Below are 8,249 nucleotides of genomic sequence, written 5' to 3'. Positions count from 1 at the left end.
GTGTTAGTTAACAATATTTTCAAAATAATTTACACGTAAATTATTTTAAAAACAAGTTACAATAAGTGATTTTAATGCATGCAATTATGTACCATATTTTGAATTATTGTTCACCTCTACCTTTTATCAAGTAACCAAAATAGAAACGAATGAGGTGTACCACAGTGGTACATAGTTTTCTATATGTATCAAACTACTAGTAAAAAAATGATATTGCGTCATTGCGATAGGGTTAAAATTGTGCTTTATTAAACAAAATTATTTTTTGAAAAATGTTGCAATTAGCAATACTTTTGTTCTATTGATATGTTTTGGTTGTTGTTATGGGTTTTACTTGACACAATAGACTAATGCAACATTATGTTGGGTGTTGCAATAATGTGTCGCAACAAAGATACAATTGTGGTTATAAGATATCGCAACAACTAATTTTATTTTAAATTTTTTAGTAGCTGCCTCATTTGTATGTCAACACTTTCCCCTTATATATATCTTTAAATGACTGATTTATTCGCTAGAATTTTAATGCCCAATCTTTCCATCTCCTTTAACATAGAGACTTGGTAAATAGACTTTTGTTCGACGAGTAATATCCGAGAGGCTTTTGCTAGCAATATCTTACAACTCATTTTGCATCTAAGGTGGGCCGAGTTCTATACCAGTAACCAGAGTATTTAACCAAAAACTACCACATTTGCCGGAAACGTGACGGAAAACTACCACTCTACGTTTTTGTGTGAAAAACTACCAAAATTTTCCTAAGCCATGGCAAAAAACTACCAACTCGCGAAATCGCTCGCTTCGCCCGCGCTAACCCCTATTCTGACTGGTTGGGCCCGCCAATAGTTGCCACGCGGGCTAACGGACGGCCGGCGCGCACTGACGGCCGTTAACGGCCCGTCCGCTGTCGGAACGGCAGCTGTCGGTGGGCCAATAAGTGAGAGCGAGCGAGCTCAGCCACTCGCTCATTCTCTTCCTCCTCGCTTGCTCTCACTCGTCCTCATCCTCTCCCCTCTCCATGGTGCTCTGAGCTAGGTCAGCCTATCGCCGTCGCCGCCACGGCCATTGCTGCCGGTAGAAGTTGAGGATGCCATCCTGGAATGACGAGGAGAGCTCGGACGAGGACATCAACATGGTTTCAATGGATCCTCAGCTCTTTGTAAGTGCATAATGGTGGAACAGAGTTAGGGTTAGGGTTAGTTCATCCAAGTTGGAGATTCCAAGTTGCTTTTGGTTTGATTCGAAGTTTCTTTTGCAGGAAACCCCTGACAGTGTGGTGGAACCATCTTTCTATGGTTCTTACACTGAATCTGAGCCGACGTGCATGATGCATCATCAGAGGCCGAAGAAGATGGTGGCTTTTGAAGGTGCTTTGACTGGGAGGCGATTCTTGGGTTGTCATGTGCAGTAGGTATTAAATCTTGAACGCTAACTTGTTTTGCTGCTGGAGATGTGTGGTGCAGCATGTGGTGCAGAGATGTGTGCTGTAGTTTAGAACTGAATTGAATACATGACTGAACCTGAGAACACCTACATGCAGAGATCTTTAGTGTACTGTGGACTGAATGTATTAGTTAGGTGTTACTGAATATAGCTGTTAACTGTAAAAGAGCAGAGTTAAATGAATTTATATCTACTGCTAAATATAGCTGTTAACTGAATTTATCTCTGATGCTAAGTGAGGTGTTGTGTGCTTACTATGAAAGAATTGTAGGTGTGAACTTTGGTTATCTGTACTAAGTTTGTTACTAAGTGATATGTGCTTAATTATAAATAATTGCTTCTGTAGGATGTAGGTGTGAACTGTGGGGTTGTGGAGTGGGTGGATGGTCCTTGGCCAGAGATTCTACAAAGGTGCCTAACAAGGATTTGGGACATGTACCATGAACTTGGGGAGGGTGAGTGACAAACAAGCCCATGAGAAAGAGGTGGGCAAGCTACAAAAGGAAATTGATTTCCTGTCAAACAACTACAACCAGTTGGTGGAAGATGTATCCAAGCTTTTTGACTATCAAGATGGAAAGATGTCTCATGACATGGACTATACCAGTCAGGCAATCAATGAACTAGCTGAGAAGAAGAAACAACTTGAGGATCAGGCAAAGATTGAGTTAAGTATGGAAAAGCTGAAGCTTGCCAAGGAGCAAAGGTGCATTCGTCAAAGCCAAGCAGATATCATTCAGAACATGAGGAAGGCCATGAAGGAACTGGAGGGGGACAGGGACCTACTTAAGCAAGAGAAGAAGAAGCTGGAGTATCTGATTGTTGATCTGCTCAATGCTGGGCATGCCAACAAAGATAAGCTGGAAAGGATCAAGGTAATTATGAATGAGTGAAGTGCTTGGTGTGTGGGTTAAGTAATTAGTAGGCCTATATATATAGCTGGCCTTGGAATGTCATGCATGTTAGGTGTATATTTTGGGAAAGTTCCATGTGCTTTCAGAATGGTATGAGGGAGGGAGGTACTGTTATGGTTTAAGAACTAGTTGGTTTTATCTATGATGTAATGACTATTATGTTAAGACCTACTATGCTAAGTGAGTACTAATGCTAAGTTAAGTAAGTAAGAATGTTTTATCTATGATGAGGCTGCTTTACTCTGCATATATCATGTGTGGATAACTGACAATAGTGACATAGTTGGAAGTGGCAAGTAGCAAGTAACATATATAGCAAGTAGCTTAGATAGTGTGACAAATAACTTAACATATGTAGCAAGTAGCAAGTAACATATATAGATAGTCTAACATAGATAGATAGTACTGTCATTCATAGTCTGACATAGAAAGCAACTAGTAGTAGATAGTGCCTGACATAGATAGCAACTAGTAGTAGATAGTGCCTGACAAAGATAGCAACTAGTACTAGTAGATAGTGCCTGACGAAACTGAACCTAGGAACTTACTGAACTTACGAAAGTTCAGGACTGACGAAACTGAATATTTTTGCACTGAAAGGCAGCACTTCACTCCTCCTTCAGCATCTTCAGGCGCTGGGAGCGGCGCACTGCAGTCACGGCCGCCCTCTTCTTCTTGCCCAGCGCCGGCTCCACGACATCTTCCTCGCCGCCATCTTATTCTTGCTTCACGACGACGCCGTCTGGGAGATCGACCTCCGGCAGTGCATCCACGTGGATTGGGAGGTTCCTGTCCCCCTCCACGGCGTCGAGGACGGGAGCCAGCAGCTGCACTTCAGGCTCGTCGTCGGAGAGGACGATGACCTCATCCACCTCGTCGTGAGATTCGTCAGATGACTCGTCCTCATCATCTTCACTGGACTCGTCGTCAGAGGACTCGTCGTCTGAAGACTCACCGTCAGAGTCGTCAGAGGGCCCAAGGACCCATGGATTGCGCCTCTCCCGGTAGGCGTTGTTGATTGGGGCTGGGAGCGCGAGGACGGCGTCGGTGACGTGGTCCGCGGCGGCCGGCGGCGTGGTGGATGAGCGGTACATCCACCATCGGGCGCGTTGCCTGGGGTCGGGGGAGCGCTGCACCTTGCGCATCGCCCACAGCAGAAGGGACGGCGGCGGGATGGTGCGGCCGGCAGGGAAGGCGCGCTGCTTTTCAGCAGATGTCATCATCTTCATGAGGCCGCGGGCGTGGTTCCTCATCATCGCCAGACTGGGGAACCAGCGCGCGATCTCCCTGTATTGCGCGCGCATCTCCTGGTTGTTGCCGGCGAGAGCTTCGATGGCCAGCTGCCAGTCCATGGCGACGGCGGTGGCGGTGGTTGTCGGCGGCGATTTCGACAGGAGAGAGGGGGAAGCAGAGTGGGCGGTGCGAGCGGCGAGTGGGCGAGTGAGCAGAGAGCATGGTGGGTGGACACGTAATAAAGTCGTAGAATCCGAAACGGTTGGGTTTATTCAACGCACGCTCACCACGATGGCGGCTGCAACGCACGCTGAACAGACGACGTGGTGGGCAACATATAATAAGTTTGGCCGATGCTAGTCAAACAAATCACTAGCACTAGCCCATTGGTATTGAGCGCATGATTACAACCAACTGGTCCTCGGTTCGAGCCCCAGGCCAGACATTTTTTTGTGCATATTTTTTTTCTAAAATGAATTTGGCAGTCACTTCTGAACTGTAGAAACAACAAAGTAAAACAAAAAAACAAATTAAAACAATTAAAACATGCACCTAAACTGCACAAATGGCAAAGTAAAACAAATAAAACAAAACACTAGCACTTAACCCATTGGTATTGGCCACAAATAAGTAGCAACCATACATTCAACATTGCACACAAGTTCACATGTCTGAATTTAAGCAGTCTAGTAGCAGAGCACAAACTTAGTACCATACAATCAAACTAAGTAGCAGAACACAAACTTAGTAACAGAGTTTCAATGGTTTCCACTAGCACTAAAATATAGTGCAAACTTGCTAGGGGGTTTCCTCTTCCTCTTGCCTGCTAATATCCTTGGTTCTGCAGTGGATGCTCTTGGTGCATTGAATGTTCTTGTTGATGCTGATTCTCTTGGAGTTTTTGTTGATGTTGATCCTGTTGGAGGTGCTGGTGAAGACCTGGCTGCTCCTGTAGAAACAGTTGATGCTGAAGCTCTCTTATCTGCTGCTGTTTTTCTGTTCCTCACTGTTTTAGGAGGTGGAGCAGATGAGGCTGGCATCTGTGAAGTTTGGTGTTGATGTGGTGATTCTGGAGGTGGGTGACTAGCACTAGAGGAACCCCTAAAAATTTCTCTATTCTCCTGCATGACAGAATTAAGATAGTTAGTACATAGAGCAGACCTAAAATAATTAAACAACTATTAACTAAACAAAGAATGCAACATTTTTAAATGACTTGGTGTAAGTTCTTTCTCATCTGAAGACTTGAGTTTAGAGATTTCCCACAGTAAGTAAATCTATGGCCCTGTAGACCACAATTGCTGCATGTAATTGTTCCCATCCTGCTTGTGTCTTTTGGTGCAGGCACCTCAAACTGGCCCTTTCTCCTAGCTGTTTGTTTCTTTCCTACTTTTTCTTTGAACACTGGTGGCTCAATATCCTGAGTATGGGTGTCAGGCCAGAATCCAGGACCAGGGACAGGGTACACTATGTCTTTGTATGCTCCAATATATAGTAGTTTTTTGAAAAATTCATGCACATAGTCCTCTGGGTGCATGTGAATCTTGCTCATTGCTACTATTGCATGACTGCATGTCACACCTGTCATGTCCCACCTCCTGCAGTCACATGAGTTAGTAGCTAGGTTGACACAGTACTGATTTTCCTTACTAGACACTTGCCAAATGTCAGGACCGGCCTTATGTGCCTCACAAAATTTGGCATACTTCTTATTCTCCTCTAGTTTCTCTGAATAGTTGGGTGTGATCATCCACCTGCTGTTCTCTGCTTTTCCCTGGTCTTCTGCCTTTTGATCATCTGCTTAGTCCTTATTCCTTCAAACATAGTTCTAATTGCTTTGGCCCTAACATCAAGGATCATTTTGTTGAAAACCTCACTAAGGTTGTTCACAACAAGATCAGTTTTGCAATTGTAATCCATTGAAGACCTACACCAAGTCTCCTTTGGAATTTTTGTAAGCCACTTCCAGGCATCCTCACACTCTGCTTTAAGCTCTGCTATTGCTAATTCATGGCCATGTTTGGTGAATGAGTAGCTAGCCTTATCTACTAGCTTTTTTAGTTCTGCTCCTCTGAAACCAGCTGACTGAAAATTTGCATAGATGTGCCTGAGGCAGTATCTCTGAGGGGAATCAGGGAACACCTCATTTATAGCCTTAAGAAGACCCTGATTGTAAATTAATAACCATGGTCATGAACAAAAACAAATAAAGCCAGTAATAACTATATTTATCTGAACTACTGGCTAAGATAGGTTGCATACCTTTTGCCTGTCAGAAATAATGGTGTAGGTTACAAATTTGCTTCCACTTCCAATGCAACATCTTAGTTGGGTTAAGAACCATGTCCAACTTTCTGAATCTTCCTTATCAACCACACCAAAGGCTATGGGGTAGATGTTGTTGTTGCCATCTCTTCATGTGGCTGCAAGAATTTGCTGTCCAGTGGTTAGCTTGATGAAGCAACCATCAAGCCCTGCATCCATACCCAAATTAGCTACCAAAAAATTACAACAAGATATTTTGAACAAAATGCGGTTATATATTTACCTATAAAGGGCCTGCAACCATTAAGAAATCCTTGCTTTGATGCATGCAAGCAGTAGAACATGTACTTAAATCTAGGAGTTGGGGCAGGGTTTTCTGGGTCCTCAAATGTTGTAACTACACACCTGCTACCAGGGTTTGTGTCAAGAACTGCTTGTAGGTAGTCCCTCAGTCTATAGTACTGCTCCTTCTGGTTACCTTGTACAACCTTAATAGACTTCCTCCTTGCCCTATAGGCCACACTCTTTGATACATCAACTGAAAACTTGACTTTGCTGTTTTTAATAAGTGAATCCACATGTGCTCTAGGATCTGCTCTAAGAGAAGGCTCAACTGCTTTGGAAAGCCACTTAGTAGTAACCTTTGTGTTCTCTGCTGATGCTGGACAAGTGTGCTCCATGTTACACTTCTTAATGCAAAATATTCTTTCATGAGCTATCCTGGAGGCATACATGTAAAATTCACATCCATGCTCTCTCTGTGAACACCAAACAATAATTCTTGTTAGAGTGTTCCTGTGGTAGTGAAAAGACCTCAAAGTCCTTATATGAAAATCTCTTAATGCTTCTCTGAACTGGTAAACAGAATCAAAACACAAGCTCTTGCACAAGAGTAAATGTGAATTGGGAATTGAAGGGTCAAAATATACCCTTTCCTTCATCTTTTTCTTACTACTCTTTGTCTTTGGCTTCTTCATGATGTATGGTAGTTCAACTTCAGCTTCTTCTTCCTCATCACTTATGCCTGCAGCACCAGCAAAACAAAACTCATCTGCTTCAGGAAACCAATCTTCAAAACGTTTTTTCTCTACCTCATTGTGACATCTGCTAGTTGGCTCAGGGTTCTTCACATGTTTCACAATAGCAGTACTTTGCAATGTTGTTTCCTCTTCAGAGGCACACTCTATTTCCATTTGTTGAACATCTTCAGCACTCCCATCTGAATGAGCTGAATCATCAGAACAAAATTCAGACACTTCAGTGTCTCCTTCAAAGTGGTTCAAATCTGCCTCTCTTTGAATCCTGCTCCTCTCAAGCTGAGCCTTTCTATCATCTATCTCATTCTGAAGCTCAGATTGCTCCACAACCTTTTGCACACAGCAACTCTCTTGAGTGTTCATGTAATTCTGAATAGCCTGTGTACTTATTGCAGGTTCAACATCTCTCACAACCCTTATGTTCACAACATTGACATGATTAAAAAACTCCAACATTTCATGAACACTAGCTTCATTACCTAAATACTTTACTCTTTCAGATCCAATTTCCTCCTCCTTCACATAGTACATGTAATCACTCTGCCCATACCCTTCACTAGCAATGAGTGATTGTAGAGTAACAAAAGATATATCTGACTCATATATACCCCTTTTCACAAGGTTTCTTCCTTCTAAATGAAACCATATCTCCCACTTCTTGTCAGCAAAACTGCAGAAATAGGTGCTCATGAATTCAATTGAAAATGACAGAGCTACAAGTGCAATACAGTTTACTACACATGTCCAACAAGCTCTAACAAACACATCTTACTAATTTGCCAGATTGAAGCAACTAGCTAACCAATTCATGAGCAGCTAACCTATTTGACAGATTGAAGCAGCTAACCTAGCAGATGATATTTCCATACCTACAACCCATTGGCGATGACTGGGCGAGCTGTGCCTCCTGCTACTGCGAGCCGGCCTGCGTCGAGAAGCTGGTGCTCCCCAATCAATTGTCGACTGACCCCGCAGCGTTCAAACTTGTGCCACCGCCGCCAGCGTCGCCGCCGCCGCCGCCACCACCCATATCGCCGACGCCCCCCTCCGGAACCGCCGCCGCCATCGTCGCCGCCGCCACCTAGTTCAGAGAGAGGGAGAGGACGGAGAGAGTGCAGCGAGAGGGGAGAGGATCAGATCTTGACCCGCACCCGACCGACAGCCGCCGTTCCGACAGCGGACGGGCCGTTAACGGCCGTCAGCGGGCGCCGGCCGTCCGTTAGCCCGCGTGGCAACTGTTGGCGGGCCCAACCAGTCAGAATAGGGGTTAGCGCGGGCGAAGCGAGCGATTTCGCGAGTTGGTAGTTTTTTGCCACGACTTAGGAAAATTTTGATAGTTTTTCGCACAAAAACGTAG

At 44.2% G+C, this 8,249-nt stretch overlaps 1 pseudogene; it reads left to right on the top strand.

Moving 5' to 3' along the window:
• Positions 1-1,786: 1,786 nt before the first annotated feature.
• On the top strand, positions 1,787-2,336 carry LOC147958699 (uncharacterized; annotated as a pseudogene).
• Positions 2,337-8,249: the final 5,913 nt, after the last annotated feature.

This window comes from Triticum urartu, chromosome 7A, assembly GCF_056163025.1.
Source record: "Triticum urartu cultivar PI428250 chromosome 7A, HENAU_Tu73, whole genome shotgun sequence".
Lineage (NCBI taxonomy): Eukaryota > Viridiplantae > Streptophyta > Magnoliopsida > Poales > Poaceae > Triticum > Triticum urartu.
Note: the sequence above shows the minus strand (reverse complement) of the source record. Positions and strands in the feature narration are given on the sequence as shown.